Below are 17,713 nucleotides of genomic sequence, written 5' to 3'. Positions count from 1 at the left end.
CAGCAGCAGCAGCAGCAAGCAGTCTTAACTAAAACTGTATCTGTTACCTTAATGCTTTTAAACTGGGTACAATTGATTTTGAAACCTAGCCAACTAGATATTTTTGCAAATCTTCCACACATGTTAATGCCTCATTCTCCTACTTTCTACAGATAACAGTTTAAAGATACTTTCTAAGTGTAGGTATTTCCATTTAGATTAAGATGGGAATATAGTTAATACGAGAATAAGACAGTTTGAGTAATCTTTTTTGTCTGGTATGAATGATTATATGGATACATGTTTTTTCCCTCCCTCTGCCGAGCTGTCTTTCCCAAACCCACAGTCTTGCAAAAGTTGGGGTTTGGTTCTCATGTGCATTCTTTATCATGGTGGCCTTTTTTTTTTTTTCGTTAAACTGGTGTCTTCCTTCACTCGAGTAAGCACCATGAAGACAGGGATTGTAGCTTATTCATTTTTTTGTGTTTGGGGTCTATAATGTTCCTGGTATGTAGGAATGCAGTAGTGGTTAGATAGCATCACCGACTCAATCAACATGAATTTAAACAAACTCAGGGAGATAGTGGGGGACAGAGGAGCCTGGCATGCTGAAGTCCATGGGGTTGCAAAGAGCTGGACATGACTTAGCAGCTGAACTACAACAACAAAGAATGCAATAAATAGGTGGTGAATGTGTGAATGAACGTGTGCTTAGTTGCCTCTGAAGCTTTGAGACCCCATGGAGTGTAGCCGGCCGGACTCCTCTATCTATGGTGATTCTCCAGGCAAGAATACTGGAGTGAGTTGCCATGCCCTCCTCCAGGGGATCTTCCCAACCCAGGGATCGAACCCAGATCTCCTGCATTGCAGGCGGATCCTTTACTGTCTGAGCCACCAGGGAAACTGGAGTGAGTGAATAAATGAATAAATTGAATTCCCAAATACAGTGAATAGAGTTTATACTTCCCTCTAGTGTCTGGAATAGAAAGTGCAGCCAGTTAAAAATGTTAATACCTTGCTACATTGAAATAATAGTCAAGGCATTGTCTTTTTTCCCCTCCCCAGATAGCTTTCACACTTGTTTTTTCAGATCTGTTCTCTTTACGTCTAGTAAGTAATAAGTTTTCTTATCAAAGTCTGTGTTCTGTCTCTTGGGTGTTTGAATTTTATAAAATGGCACTGGCAGGTCTTTATGGCGAAAAATGCCATTTAAATTATTTGCTTATTTATTTTTTAACAAGAAAGATTTTTTTCCTTTGCCATTATGGTTATTACAGGATATTGGATATAGTTCCCTGTGCTGCATACAGTGTGACCTTGTTGTGTATTCATTCTACATATAATTGTTTGCATCTCCTAATCCCACACATGGTCATAGCAAACACCCTCTTCCAACAACACAAGAGAAGACTCTACACATGGACATCACCAGACGGTCAACACTGAAATCAGATTGATTATATTCTTTGCAGCCAAAGATGGAGAAGCTCTATACAGCTAGCAAAAACAAGACCAGGAGCTGGCTGTGGCTCAGATCATGAACTCCTTATTGCCAAAGTCAGACCTAAATTGAAGAAAGTAGGGAAAACCATTAGACCATTCAGATATGACCTAAATCAACTCCCTTATGATTATACAGTGAAAGTAAGAAATAGATTTAAGTGTCTAGATCTGATAGAGTGTCTGATAAACTCTGGACGGAGGTTCATGACATTGTACAGGAGACAGGGACCAAGACCATCCCCATGGAAAAGAAATGCAAAAAAGCAAAATGGCTGTCTGAGGAGGCCTTACAAATAGCTGTGAAAAGAAGAGAAGCGAAAAGCAAAGGAGGAAAGGAAAGCTATAAGCATCTGAATGCAGAGTTCCAAAGAATAGCAAGGAGAGACAAGAAAGCCGTCCTCAGTGATCAATGCAAAGAAATAGAGGAAAACAACAGAATAGGAAAAACAAGAGATCTTTTCAAGAAAATTAGAGATATCAAGGGAACATTTCATGCAAAGATGGACAGATAAAGGACAGAAATGGTATGGACCTAACAGAAGCAGAAGATATTAAAAAGAGGTTGCAAGAATACACAGAAGAACTGTACAAAAAAGATCTTCATGACGAAGATAATCACGATGGCGTGATCACTCACCTGGAACCAGACATCTTGGAATGTGAAGTCAAATGGGCCTTAGAGAGCATCACGACGAACAAAGCTAGTGGAGGTGATGGAATTCCAATTGAACTATTTCAAATCCTGAAAGATGATGCTGTGAAAGTGCTGCACTCAATATGCCAGCAAATTTGGAAAACTCAGCAATGGCCACAGGACTGGAAAAGGTCAGTCTTCATTCCAATCCCAAAGAAAGGGAATGCCAAAGAATGCTCAAACTACCACACAATTGCACTCATCTCACACACTAGTAAAGTCGTGCTCAAAATTCTCCAAGCCAGGCTTCAGCAATATGTGAACCGTAAACTTCCAGATGGTCAAGCAGGTTTTAGAAAAGGCAGAGGCACCGGAGATCAAATTGCCAACATCCGCTGGATCATGGAGAAAGCAAGAGAGTTCCAGAAAAACATCTATTTCTGCTTCATTGACTATGCCAAAGCCTTTGACTGTGTGGATCACACTGAAAGAGATGGGAATCCCAGACCACCTGACCTGCCTGTTGAGAAACCTGTATGCAGGTCAGGAAGCAACAGTTAGAACTGGACATGGAACAACAGACTGGTTCCAAATACGAAAAGGAGTATGTCAAGGTTGTATATTGTCACCCTGCTTATTTAACTTATATGCAGAGTACATCATGAGGAACGCTTGGCTGGAAGAAGCACAAGCTGGAATCAGGATTGCCAGGAGAGATATCAATAACCTCAAATATGCAGATGACACCACCCGTATGGCAGAAAGTGAAGAGGAACTCAAAGGCCTCTTGATGAAAGTGAAAGAGGAGAGTGAAAAGATTGGCTTGAAGCTCAACATTCAGAAAACAAAGATCATGGCATCTGGTCCCATCACTTCTTGGGAAATAGATGGGGAAACAGTGGAAACAGTGTCAGACTTTATATTTTGGGGCTCCAAAATCACTGCAGATGCTGATTGCAGCCATGAAATTAAAAGACGCTTACTCCTTGGAAGGAAAGTTATGACCAGCCTAGATAGCATATTAAAAAGCAGAGACATTACTTTGCCAACCAAGGTCCGTCTAGTCAAGGCTATGGTTTTTCCCGTGGTCATGTATGGATGTGAGAGTTGGACTGTGAAGAAAGCTGATCGCCGAAGAATTGATGCTTTTGAACTGTGGTGCTGGAGAAGACTCTTGAGAGTCCCTTGGACTGCAAGGAGATCCAACCAGTCCATTCTAAAGGAGATCAATTCTGGGTGTTCAGTGGAAGGACTGATGCTAAAGCTGAAACTCCAATACTTTGGCCACCTCATGCGACGAGCTGACTCACTGGAAAAGAGTCTGATGTTAGGAGGGATTGGGTGTAGGAGGAGACGGGGACGACAGAGAATGAGATGGCTGGATGGCATCACCGACTCGATGGACATGAGTTTGAGTGAACTCCGGGAGTTGGTGATAGACAGGGAGGCCTGGCGTGCTGTGGTTCATGGGGTCGCAAAGAGTCGGACACGACTAAGCGACTGAACTGAACTGAATCCCACATTCCCAGTCCATCCCTCCCCTCTGTCCTCCCCCTTGGTAACCTTAAGTCTGTTCTCTATGTCGGTGAGTCTGTTTCTGTTTTGTAAATAAATTCATTTGCATATTTTAGATCCCATATGTAAGTCATGTGCTATTTGTCTCTTTCTGACTTACTTCACTTAGTATGATAATGTCTAGGTCCATCTGTGTTGCTGCAAATGGCATTATTTCATTCTTTTTCTGGCCGAGTAGTATTCCACTGTTTATATATACCACATCTTTATCCCTTTATCTATTAATGGTCATTTGGGCTGCTTCCGTGTCTTGGCTATTGTAAATGGTGCTGCTGTGAACATGGAGGCGAGTGCATGTATCTTTTCAAATGAAAGTTTTGTCTGGGTGTGTGTGCAAGAGTGGAATTACTGGATCATATAGCAACTCTTAGTTTCAGCTTTTTGAGGAACCGCCATACTCTTTCTTTCCTCCATAGTGGCTTCAGCAGTTTACATTCTTACCAACAGTGTAGGACGATTTCCTTTTCTCCACATCCTGTCCAGCATTTGTTATTTGTAGACTTTTTAATGGCCATTCTGACCAGTGGTACAGTCTGTTGGTTGCAAAGAGTCAGACACAACTGAGTGACTAACACTACGGAGAGTTGTAACTGTTTTTGTGCTTTTGAGGATTTTTGGTTAGTTCAGGTGAATTTCGGGAGGGAATAGACTGATTAGCTAATCTGGGACACTTTTGTGGGCAGTATTTAAAATAAAAAAATTTTCATGCTTAGTTCTTTTTATCTGGAACCTAGTCTCTGAGACTAATGAAGTTTCTCCAGAAATCTATTTAAGCCCAAGCCTTTTAATTTGGGTTAGAAAAAAGGGCTGGCCTTTTTTTTTTTTTTTTTAATATTTTTTATTTGGCTGCACTAGGTCTTTAGTTGCAGCATGCAGGATGCTTAGTTGCAGCACCTGAACTCTTGGTTGTGAAGTGTGGGATCTAGTTCCCTGACCAGGGATCGAACCTGGGCCCCCTGCATTGGAAGTGCTGAATCTTAGCCACTGGACCACCAAGGAAGTCCCAAGAGTAAGTGAGTGAAAGTTGCTCAGTCATATCTGACTCTTTGCAACCCCATGGACTACGCAGTCCATGGAATTCTCCAGGCCAGAATATTGCAGTGGGTAGCCTTTCCCTTCTCCAGGGGATCTTCCCAACCCAGGGATTGAACCCAGGTATCCCGCACTGCGGGCGGATTCTTTAGCAGCTGAGCCACAAAGGAAGTCCAAAACTGGCTTTTAAATAGGCATGACACACAGCTCCTTTTCCATCTTCCCAGAACACTGAGGTTCACATATATATGAAATGCTTTGAGCTCCATGTAAGAAAAGGCTACTTAACTTAATTTTTTAAATTGTATTAGCACTTGTGAACTAAGTGGGCTTGTAGAATGTGGTGTAGACACTTAACATTAGTTGCAAGAACTTTGTAGACAAAAATGACAGTGTAGGTAATAACTTGCCTTCCCCATTCCGGGTTTATTTTTGTTAAATGAACCCCTTCTACTGCTTCACCACTATACCTAAGGAAATATTCTACAATCTTTAGCATATTCCATCCCAGCAGTGTTAGTTTTCTAACTCTGACATTAGTGATTGAAGTGTTGATGCAATCTGCCAGTTATGCGGAAGCCTGGCTGTTGCTGAGAATTTTTTCTAATATTAGGTGTATGGCTTGAACAGGACTTAGATGTTTGTTTCCTAATTGTACTGAAACCTGCTAAGGGAGTGGTTTGTTTGGGTTTAATTGGATGTAGGTGACTTGCATCTGAGCCGGGTTGGATCCAGCTCTGTGTGTGTGTGTGTGTATGGTGTTTGTTGCAGGTGATTTACTGTATCCCTTCTCCAGCGCACCAACTTCCAGATACATACATTCCCAATATGCGTCCCCTTCCCCCCTTAATTTCTGCGTCATGGGAAGCAGGAGTTTCAGACAGGGTGGATTGATGTGTGCAGCTGATCTAATATGCAAACCTGAATCTATGCACGGTTATGAGGGAGTGCAGTTGATTAGTCTGAGAAAAGAAGGGCGAGGCAGAGGCCTGGGAAGCATCTTTTTGCTGTCGAAGGTCTCCGGATGGCTCTTGCTATGCAACTCTGAGGCACTGAGGGAGGTACTGCGTGGATGGGGATCACTCCTCACACCCAGGCAGGGCGGGGGCGGGGGGTGCAGGGGACCGGGCTTGGCTTCACCTGGCCCAGCTGCGGGCTGCTGGGCTGCCGGCTTTGGGGTGGGGGCCTGGAGCTAGGGGGCAGCTCTAACAAAGAGGAGCCGTGCCGGGGCCGGGGCGGCGGGTGGCTGGCCTATCCCGGGCGGCTGACCTCCCAGTGGGCCTCCGCAGTTGGCTGTCGGGTGAGTCGCTCTGCTGGCTCCCTGGCTCGCCATTGGCTGTGCGGACTGGAGGGGGCTCGCGGAGGGCCGAGATGGAGTTGAGGGGGCGGGGCTGGCTTCCGGCGGCGAAGGGGAGCGAGCGGCAGCCGGCTGGGGGAGGGGGTGTCGGCGCGCCGCGGAGTGCTGAGCTCGGAGAGCCTGGCACCCGGAGCAGCCGCCTCCCCCTCCCCCTGCCAGGACCGCTAGAAACCCCTTCTCTTCCGTCCTCCGGGTCTGGGGCCGAGGAAGGCTGAACTGCCCCAGGCGGGCGGGGCGGAGCCCGGAGCCCCACCGAGCGCTGCGGAGCGAACCTCACCTCCCTTCCAGGGCTCAAGGTGTGTGCTTTTTCTAACCGACCCCGACTTCAGCCGACTTAACCTTGTGAGAAAAGGGGAAATGGAATGGGAAGTAAGAGCTCCACGTCTTATCAGTTTATTTTGATTTTCTAATTCTGCCCTTCATTCTTCTTTCCCTCCCTTCATCTCACCCCTGCAGCTGGGTAAGGAGATTCAGGATTCTCCTCTCTTTTTACTGATGTGTAGATGTCGGTCGCGTAGTAAAATGAACAGAGAAGAAAAGAGGAGCCCTTTCTTGTTTGGCATCTGATGCAGTAAGCCGGAAAAAAAAAAGGACAGGCTAGGATAGGAGTAGGGTTTTGAAACTGTTCTGCATCCGTGTCCATTAAGGCTGTCTTCACCATTTTCCTACTTGGGACTGCCTTAATCAGCAAAAACAGTCTGAAAATGAAGGAGGTGCTAGTGGAAAGAGGGATCAGCCTCCGTCAGATGGTGGTTAAAGGAAATCCTGATAGTTGTTAGCGATTAACTCTTCTAAAGTCTCTCTCCCGAGTACAGTGTCACCGGCTTTGTGTAGGACTCAGCCCTGTTGGAGAAAACTAGCTTGAGCAAGCAAACTTCCCTTACCGTTACTGAAAGTTAAAAGTCTCATATTTTTCTCCATCTGTATATTTCTCATTCACAGACTCTCAGAGGGATTAGTTTCTGTCGTCAAAAACCAAACTTTAAACAAACCCAGATGAATTTTAAGTCGTTAATTTTTTTAAAGCACCCCCTCATGAATTCAGGCGACTGTATCATTACAATTTATATTTATGTTTTGAGTTCCTTTGCTTCTACAACTTATGGATCCCTTCTTCCTGAAGGACAGTTCATCTTTGGCCAAAATCAGGAACCTCTTTACCAGTTTTTAATATAGAGGAAAGATATCAGTTGAAAAGGGAAAACTCAAAATTTATGATAGCAACAAAAGGGTGTGTGGGTGTGTGTGTCTGTGTGTGTGTTTTCAGTGGCATTGTTCATGGTAAACTTGCTTTAACTGGGCATTTTCACCAAAAATATTTGGACCAGATTTATCCTAATGTTGATTAGAAAAGAGCTAGAATGCCAGAAGGGATGAATGTCAATTTTTTGGCAGCACTTTGGTAAATATTAATTGAAATGGTGAGAGTTCATTCTTGTAAGCCGGGTTCAGTTTCCAGAAATTGTTCTAACTGGAGTTCAGTTTTGAAGATAGAATTGATATGCTGGAGCTTTTTTAGTTTTAAGATGGATTAATGTTTCTTCTTTGCATTGGTTTATTTTTATCTCTAATCAATAAGGAGCAGTTTGGGGTAAAAGCAAATATGATAAAGAATAGGGATGATGGGATAGGAAATTGGCTCAATTGTGGAAACTTACTAGGGATCAGGAAACTTATAGTTGTTTTTTTTTTAATCTGAAGCAGCCTTAATGCAGAGTTGTGCAGAAAAAGTAGATTCATAGTAAACCTTTGTTAGATTTTGGGTTTTTAGTTTATCCCTTAAGACTCCGTGAATCATATTTAAATTGAAAGGCAGAGAGAATACCCCAGATGTTTTACCCAACTTGTTACTGAGAATGAACTGTTAAAAATCACTTGGAAGCTTTTGCAGTTGACTATTGTATAAAACAAAGTGCACTTTGATGTCTAAACTATATGGTAAGCTGAGAAAGTGACAAAATCCACTTGGAGGCCATGTTAAAGCATATACCACCACTTCAACTTGCTTCTACTAATAACCTCCTATTTGATATCTAGGTGTTATTTTTTGTCTACTCATGAGTGAGCAGCTAATACAGCTTTATAAAGTTACATTATACTTTGCTCATTTAATGTTTTTATTGTTCTATTTTCTTGACAGATTTGTGTAATCTTTATTTTGCAAAGTGCAGTGATTTCCCCAAAGAATTTTCCCCAGGAGACAAAAGGCTATGTATAGAACTAATGATAAGTGTATATCTATACTGATCTCCAGGTATCATTTAAGGAGGATGGAAATTCAGATTTGGTCATTTGCGAGGAAACAATTATATGAAGCCAAGATATCCCATAATCTCAAGTTAAGGGGACATGGTGCTGTTGAGGTTCAGTTTGCTGATTTTTCTTTAGCAATGTTTTTATCCTGTTTATTTCTGTGAGTCACAGCTTAGGATGTGTGTTTTGTTTTTATTTTTTTAAAGAGGGCCCTGTGTTCTCTCTAAAGGGAGACTCAAACCCAATCCCCCATTCACTTCTGAAGTATAAAATGATCCCCTTGAGAAGGTGAAGGAAAAGATTGGACCCTTGGCGTTGTTTGATTCTCATGATAATCAGCTTGAGTGTTGTCAGGTTTGAAACTGGGAAAGACTTGCTCAAGGTGAGAAAATATTAGAGGCAAAAAGACCTAGGAATGCTGCTGTGTGGGAGACTTATTTAGAGACAATGAATGCATTCATATGGAGATGTGACTGGTGGTAGTTTTTAGCTATTCAGCTTTGTCAGTCAGGTGTCTGAGACAATATTTTGTGTGTGTTTAGGCACAACCCCCTCCCCCAAGGGTCAACTTTTGGAAGCTGAGTCTTCTAAGGAAGTTGTTTGCTGTCTGAATCCAGAGGGTAGAGGACTTGGTGGAGTCTGTTATCTGTTTATGGCTTAGATAAGGACATGGAATTGATTGCTGATGAGTGTCTGAACTCTTCCTAATGAATGGTTGCTAGGCAAAGTGCATCTCAATCAGTTTAATCCTTCCTAGTTTACAGGTCTGCTCTTGGTGAGGGCCAGTGCTGTCTCTAATGGTACTGCCCTTTAAGAATCCTGTTGGATGTGCATACATGTTGCTCAGTGGTTGTAGAAAAACAAAAAGACTAGAAAAACTAATGTGTTTCATTTCATCCATCTAAAATAACAGCTTTTGGTAACCTGGGTCAGCATTGTCATTAACTTCTCTCCTGGATCAAGTGGTGGGGTGGGGTTGCTCTCCAGTGTTAAGATAACCACTGTTTGATTGTCTTTGGGTTTGTAACTAGTAAGGCAGGGAACTAATACATTCATTTTGGAAACAGGCCAGTGATAACACTGCCCTTGGGCCTGGATGGATGGAAAAATAGGACAGAGTAAACAATTGAGGGCATAAATAATGAATCTTCCAACTGAGCCCTGGGAGAATGAAGGAGATTATCCTCAGAGCTGTTCAATCTGGCGGTGAAAGGGGAAGAGTCCACTGAATTAATTACCCTGACTGTGTTTGATACTGTGCTTATTATGGGATTGTTAGAGCCATTCAAAATAGAGTTGCCTTTTAGATATAAACTATTAATCCATCTTTTTGTTTTTGCTTTGTTTTTTTAAGCCAAACACCCAAATAGCTCATCTGTTTTCTTAGAATCCAGGCCTTTGTTCCCTCCCCCAACTTTGTCCTCTGTGTTAATTCTGTGAATAATGGACAATCCTTTTGTTTGGCCATATCTTAGAATTTTGCTTAATAGCGATTTCATTCTCTGTAAATATATATAGTAATAGAAGAGAGAAGCTGAGCCTGGCTTAAAGGAATTAGGAATTATTTGGTACCTTGAGTACATATTATACTTTGAAATTAAATGTGGGGTTGTAGGAAATAATTACATAACAACTCATAAAACGTTAAGACAAGAGTTCCTTCAGCCCAAGGATCGTTTCCAGTATTAACATAAATATTTTTACTTTTGGATTAGTTTTCATCCAGTGAATTAAATAAGCAGTCTCTTAGTGGTATCAGCATTTCTCTGAGGTTGGAAAAACTAATGCCTCAAGAATGTCCAAATAACTTAGAAAGTGATTTAGTAGTGAGGCCAGACCCAGAGCCAAGGTCTCTGAATTCTTCCCTTCTCTGAATTTCTAGTATGTTTGATTCTCTTCTTCACGAACTCCTTTCAGGGTCCCTATTTGAAATGATTGAAAGTTTCCTATCTCTGCCCTGAGAAGCTGTTTTTATTTCTGTACTTGTGAAGAGAATCCAAAGACCCAAGATGTCATTATCAGTCAAGAGAAGGAGGAACGTTCAAGATGAGATGCTGGAAGAATGATAGAGAGATAAAGGAAAGGCCAAGTTGAAGTTTTATTATATTTTGCCCTGGTGGATGGGTGGGGAGAGGGGAGAGGGAGAGGGGATAGCTACACTGGCTGATTAGATCGAGTTTAGTCATAGACTGAGTTTGTTTCATGTAAGCCTAGCTGGAAAGGGCAGGAGGCACCTTTACCAACATATAGGGAGAACTCTAATAGTTAAGGATTCATTCTTGATCTGAGAATACAGTCAGTTCTTGATTATTCATGCAGAAAGGCAAACAGGCAAAGTATAGACAAGTCCAAAGATATTCGTAGGCCGTATTTTTAAGCAATAGCTTTAACTTCCTCTTCTTTTTAACTGCAGTTTTCCAGCTGAACAAACTGATTATGTTTCTTTGTCTGATCATTCAAGAGCCAAGTAGGTGAGGTTGTCACCAGCTTGGTTTAGCTCAGTTTTGTATCCTTGAGACGGTTTGTTTTAATATTTTAAGACTTGACCCTTATTATAGGACCTAATTATACCAAGGTCTTATGGAGAATTGAGATTTTCCAGGTAAATCGTAGATAAATTAACCCTCGACACTGGCATGTTTCCTTTGTTGGTGTCTTCTTGTCCCACAGATATGCAAATTGTTCATCCTATATGGACTGGCTGTAGGTAGTCAAGCCAAAGAAGAACTATTACCAAAGTAAACCCCTCTTCTAACACTGGGTTCTGTGGATTCTCCTGATCAGAGCTGTTGGCTGAAATCCATGCACACATTGGGTTTTGATCAAAGAAGTACTATAAATTATAACTTCAAAACTGAGGATTGCTTTCTTTAAGTGCTATTTGGTTGGAAAATGTCCCCCCACCCCCCTTGCTTTTGTTGTTGTTGAAGATCAACTGAATATTTCAGTAGATTTAGGCAAGGTTTCATAACCAATCGCTACTTCTTGGCACTCAGCAAAGTGGTTTTGAGGATCAGTTGCTGATCTGAGTGAAACTTAGATTTTATGCCACTTGCAGAATTGGAGTGATTTACTCAGCATCGGTGTTGCTTCAGAGGAGAATCATAAGCAATTATTAGTCACAACTTAATTTTTTTTCCTTCCAAAAGTTATAGTACTTCTGCCATTGGCATTTTGTTTATCAATTACAATGTAAAGGGTAGGACTTAATCTGTTTTAAAAGGAAAGGGTATCAAGACTATGAGAAGTTGAAGGCAGCTCATCCCAGGTCACAGTGTATCAATGGAGAAGGTGCATTTCCTGGGTTCCTGAATGGATCTTCTGGATCACCCAGCTATGCAGCTGAAAGTAGTTTTACTATTATGAACCACAGTAGTTTTGTAGCTGTGAAGGCACTGGTTTGACTTTTGCTTATCTTATGCTCCCAGAACCTCTTGCATTCAACAGAAAGTGGGACCGGTGGATTAATGATGACTCTATATCTTGGTTTTGACCTGTCCTGGCAGGTGTTACTGTGCATTCACTAAAGTCCTTACTGAGGGTTTTAGTACTTAGGCTTCATTCAATCCTTGTGAGGTATATTATGATTGGAGTGTGATACTGTATTAGGATATTTCCCCAGAGAGATGAAAGGACCCTTTTCTCTTAAGAGAAGTGCTTTGCCTATTTCCATAGTCTGTGGGAAAATTAAGTTGGAACAAGTTGCTTTTCCAGCAAGCTGTGTATTTTAATTTTGGTTGCTTCTCCAAGCTGAACAAATGTCCTAACTGAAAACTGTCGTTCTTACCATTCATAGTATGTTCTGGGGAGTCTCCTTAGTGCACCTAGAAATGAGAGGCTGGTGCCACTCCAGGCTGCACACCAATTTTGTAGCTCTTTAAAATTCTGTTTGTACTAACTCCCTCCATCCTCCTGTGTATCCATACCTGCTCATCTTTCAGCTCCCCACGACTAGTTTAAAAAGTATCAAGTTGGCCAGAAAGTTATTTCATTTCTCTATAAGATGTTATGGAAAACCTAAATGAACTTTTTGGCCAACGCTGTAGCTACCATTGCTCATGCAGGGACATGCTAATCTTTATTAAAGTCATTGCACCCAGCAATAGTCTTTGTATGTGTGTGCACGGTGGTGGCCTTTGGGCTCCTGTTACTTTTTTACATTATTTCTTGAAGATTTCAGCATTACAGAAATAAAATTTTACTCTTCAAAACAAGTTGATAAATTGCTTTTTATTAAATGTACAAATGCCTAAGAGTTAAACTTGAGAGAGGGGAACACTATTTTAGTTATAGTTTAATTGCTAAAAAAAAAACCAAAACCTCTTACGTAATTAAAAGCCATACTGCTGCCTTGTGCTGAAACTAGCCAGGTAAAAAGCATGGTAGAAACTGTCTTTCCTCAGTGAGGACCACACTCTGCGTATGCTATTTAAAATTGCTGCCCCATCCAGTCCCCCTCATCCCCTTACACTGCTTCATTTGTTTCTTTCATAGCACATCTCACCTTCTAATAGTCTTTGTCCATTACCTATTTATTGTTTGTCTGATCCTCCCCCTTGACCTCATGTATAAAGGGGAGCATCATGAAGACAGGAGTTTGTGTTTGTTTTGTCCGTTGCTGAGTCCCTAGCTTCTGGAGCAGTGCCTTGCTACATAGTAGGTACTCAGTAAATATTGGTATGAAATAATTGGAGGCGGTAATCTTTAATAGACTAGATATCTAGGGATTAGAATTGGAATGATGGGAAGAGAATATTATGTTCCTGGAGCTAATATTAGGGATCGGATTACTTAACTACTTTAAGGGAAATAACATTTGTGAAAAAACTTAAGGATTGAGTTTTAATAATTGGGATTAATTGAGTTTTAATAATTAGGGTTAGTTATCCTAGATTAGAGAAATGATAGACATTTTATAGTATGTAAATATGAAGGAACATTGAATGGAGATAGATGACTTAACTCTTATTCATCTTGAAGAGAGCAGAGAAATAGGCTGAAACTTCTGAACAACTAAAATAAAACATGCGGAAGAATTTACTGATTCTAAGAATAAACATTGGAATAGGTAACCAAAGAAGGGTGGTTTCTCAGAATGGATTTTTCAGCACTGCTACCATATTGGAGGCAATGGTGAAACTGGAAAAGAGCACAGAGCCAGGAGTGAGAAAATCTGGCTGTAGTCCAGGCTACTCTTACTAGCTTTTCCTAGTTTATCTGCGAAAATGGCACTAATGATTCCTGCCCAGTTGATCTCATGGGCATTTGAGCAACTCAAGGGAGAGAATCAGTATGAAAGCACTTGGAAAACTGTATACCTCTCTACAAATGTAAGCAATTGTTAATGATTTTACAAAATCATCCCTGTGATTTAGATTCTTGGAATCTGAAAGTTGGATTTAGTGGTCATCTAGTTCAGATTTTTAGCTACTGAAAATAACTTTTTTTCCGTCGCTCTTAATGAATGGGTCATTGCTTTTGCTTTAGCATTTCTAGTGCTGTGCCACTGTTGAACAAGCTCAGGTTATTGTTTATGTTCATCTAAAATTGCCTATCTTCAGACTTTAATTTATTAACATATTTTTGATCTTTGGAGCTCAGAGATAAAGCTGCTCCCTCATTTGTATGACAGCCCTCCTGTGACACCTTTATTTGAAATCTTAATCATTTCTCACTTCGAAATCACTGTAGCCACTTAACTGACTTGTGCCATCTCCCATTTGTCTTTCACACTTGCAGCAGATTTATTTAAAATAGACATCTGATCATGTTACTCTCTTTAAAACCTCTTCCTATCTCCCATGGTTTCAGGATAAAGTCTGACATTAGCTAATAATAGTTACAACTACCATCATGGAGCATAGACACTGTACTGAGCATTTTCTAAATATGATCTCATTTAATCATTATAGTTACTCTGTATGATGTCAGGGCTGCTTTTCTGCTAATTTACTTTTAATCTGCTCTTCTCTCCCCCTAGTATGAAATATAAGGTTCTTCATAATTTAACACATCAGACTCATCTCCAAGTTTAGCCCATACACCCAACAACACTCTCCTCCTCATCCCAGGCTACTTGTGGTTCCCCAAAGAAGTTGTTTAGTTTTACAACTGCATGCCTTTTGTTATGCTGGTTTTCTCTGTCTAGAGTAGCCTGTCTCAATCCAGTAAATTCTTGCTCAGCCTTCAATGACCCATATTGTCTTCTCCCATCTTTATAATTGTTTACTGGAGGTATTTTGTTTCATTATTTTCGTTTTGAAACAACTCAGGTTTCCTTCCTCCCTTCATTCCTGCTTGCCTGTCTTCCTTCCTTTCTTGAGGTATAGTTGTTAATACAATATTATGTTAGTTTCAGGTGTCCAACAATGATTTTTTAAAAATATATATATTTATTTGGCTGCACCGGGTCTTAGTTGTGGCACGTGGGATCTCGTTCTCTAGCCAAGGATAGCACCTGGGCCCTCTCTTGCATTGGGAGCAAGGAATCCTAGCCATTGGACATCTAGGAAAGTCCCCCAACATAATGATTTGATATTTGTATACATTGTGAAATGATCACATTAATCACATATCTCATCAGGGATTTTGTCTGCTGTATTTGTATTCCTAATACATAGTACTGCTGCTGCCATAGTACTTGGTGCATCATAGGTGCCTGGTGAACAAATTAATGAATGAATGACATTCCTAGTAAGTGTTCTTTTGTTCAGGTTAAACTCTTATTTCACTTTACTATCCATATTACAGTTTCTAGGTCCCTCTCTTACATCCTAGCCCAGCTGTTCTTAGGCTTTTCATATTTCACATCAGAAAACGTTGTATTTTGATGACTAGAGAAAGTAAACTGCAACCTTCCAAAATAACTTCTATTAAAAAGTGTACCAAAGGGACAGGTGGTCAAGCTGCTTCCTTAGGGAACGTTCTCATTGCATTAATTTCTCTAGCCACCTTCTTGCCAGGATAGAGCCCCGGACACCTAAGAAAAAATAAGCAGACAGAGCACTTTGTACTTGTTTTTCTCTTTTACCTTCTGTCACCTCAATAGGTTACTGCCTTCTGCCCACTTTACAGGTCATTGTAGATATAAAGACCACAGTATTCTCCTTCTGTTATGAGTGGCTACCTAAGGCTGCATAATACATCTCGGAGTTTTAGTCCCTTGGGCTGTAGACAGAATTGAAAGGCAGAAGGCCTGATACTAATTCCAGGGGAAAGGGCACAGTCCTTGTCCAGAATTGAAGGCAGGAAGAGTCAGGCTGCAGGAATCTATCAATTCTAGAGTTCATTCAGAAGCGATTTAATCTTTGCTGTTGAAATAGATCCGCAATGCCATTTGCCTGTCTAAAAATGAGATTACCCAAGGATTCTCTTACAAGAAGATAAATTATTTGTGTAACAGTAGCTCCTGGCCTTGCATAATGTCTCTTCGTCTTACTGCCACATGCTAGTGGTACAGGGAGCGTTTCGTGTATGGTTCTGGGGTGCAGGGATCAGGCCACAGTGCTTTACTTAGGGCATCTGGGAGAAATTTAACAATTCTTAGCAACTCTCAGCCTAATGGGCTTGGTTATTGTTAAAATCCATCTTTATCAAAGGAAGCATTGGTTAATGATTTTTCTCTTGGCCTAACATGCCTGGGCATTAGCTGGAATTGCCTCGTGATTTGCAGTGGGGAAGCCATGAGAGCAATTTCTTGTTTGTCCACAAATTAGCATTAGCAGTTTCATTTGCAGATTGAAGGAGCAGGAGGAGTGGGCCCTTCGCCAGTTGCAGCTTCCCTCTGATTAGGGCGTTAGTTCAATTATGTTCAATTAACTTTTATTGCAGATAGTGGTGATAATTACTTGCAAGTCAGTTTTTTGGCTGCAATTATCCTAAGGCTGAAGTATGAATTTGATGGATTTTAATAACCAGAGTGACACATTTAGTTCCCCACCCCCGCCACTGCAGTTACTTCTTTTTCCAGACTTCTCTTAAAGAGGAGGTCAAAGCATTGTAAAAATCCATCTCAGAATTAAAGCATACTGTCCTTTTGAAGAGCTGTGTAGGATCATATTTTAAAAGAATCTATTAGGAACAGCCTTAATGGCTTTTTATATTCTGAGATCATACCCTTGAGTTCATTGCTGCTTATCCTGGGAGAATAGACTGAGATGGAACTAAATGTCATTCATAGCAGTATGAACTTGTTGTAAGATTACTGTAATTGGCAAGGTGCATTTTAGTCCTCTGCTTGCATTGGACATTCTCTTCAGAGTGCAAAAGAAAACTTTTGAGCACTTTTAAAATCAGTAAGACACTGAGGATACGTTTCTTAATAAGCTCTATAGGAATTTCAGTTTGTGATTTTAATAGAAAGTTGCATCATATATTTGGAAACAATCCTTGCTATGTAGAAAAAGAGGGAAGAAACAAAAGAAAATAGTTTGTTTTTCTCTAAAGATGGTGAAGTTCCTTTGCTGTTTCCTTTTCTCTATTGCTGTTTGATGATTACCCTGAATATGCTTGTAAGCAAAATTTTCTCTTTAACATAAGACTGAAGCTGATTCCAGCTCAGGTTGTTCCTAGGTCTCCAGGTGACTTGCTGTGGCTTTCATTTTGGATGTCGTTCACCTTAGTGTCCTTTGTTGCTAGGCTCGTCCGTCAGTCGCCTTAGATATAGTCATGGATGTGGCTGCATAGAATTTTTGTTGAGTATAAATTGCCAAGGAGTGCATTTTAAGAGTCTGCTTTTGTTAAAGTAAGGGAAGGGCAATTCCCTGGCAGCCCAGTGGTAGGACTCTGCACTTTCACTGCCATGGGTCTAGGTTAAACCCTTGATGGGGAACTAAGATCCCACAAGCCTCATGGCCAGAAAAAAAATAAGGGAGGAAAGTTCATGGCTGATTGGAGACAGGCTGTGATATAGTTGTTCCTCTTCCAAAACTTCCATAATCACCCTAAATAAGAAAGAAGAAGAAAGGATGAGTGATAAACATCATCTTTGTACTGCTTCAAAGCTCTTCATTGATTGTTACTGAAAACCTTTCTGCTGTGGAATATCTAAGACTCTGCCTGCCAGCTGCCATTGGTGTGAAAGTGGAGAAGCTGGTAATAGTTGCTACATTTCAGGAAGTCTGGAGATAAAGCTTATGATGTTATTTGAAACTTTTTATATAGTGGGAGGAAAGAGTATAAAAAACGTGTTCCACTCTACAAGGTTTAAGAAGGTTTTCCCTTGGAGCATAGGGGAGTTATATGTTTAGAACGAAGGGCCCTGAAAAAACTTTTATTAAAACATGAACTTGGTGGGGATGTTAGCGAATGCCAGGCCTGAAGAAAGGAGGATCATTAATAGTACCTCCTTCAGGATAAGATATTTCTTTGGGAATCTTTCT

The 17,713-nt window shown here is 40.9% G+C and overlaps 1 protein-coding gene across 5 annotated transcripts in view; it reads left to right on the top strand.

Annotated features, from left to right (window-relative positions):
• The window catches only part of FAM222B (family with sequence similarity 222 member B), a 61,408-nt gene that overhangs the window by 18,858 nt on the left and 24,837 nt on the right, over positions 1-17,713 (top strand). Inside the window, exon 1 of one of the 5 annotated variants that reach the window (XM_055402178.2) lies at positions 6,124-6,376. The exons of the other annotated variants lie outside the window; for them this stretch is intronic. The gene's annotated coding sequence lies outside the window, so the exon portion shown is untranslated. Of the gene's footprint in view, positions 1-6,123; positions 6,377-17,713 lie in introns of those variants that run through there. 5 annotated transcript variants of the gene reach the window in all.

The sequence above is a fragment of the Moschus berezovskii genome, chromosome 20, assembly GCF_049115385.1.
Source record: "Moschus berezovskii isolate FMDL1 chromosome 20, NW_MosBer_1.0, whole genome shotgun sequence".
Lineage (NCBI taxonomy): Eukaryota > Metazoa > Chordata > Mammalia > Artiodactyla > Moschidae > Moschus > Moschus berezovskii.
This window is presented reverse-complemented; position numbering and strand designations above follow the sequence as displayed.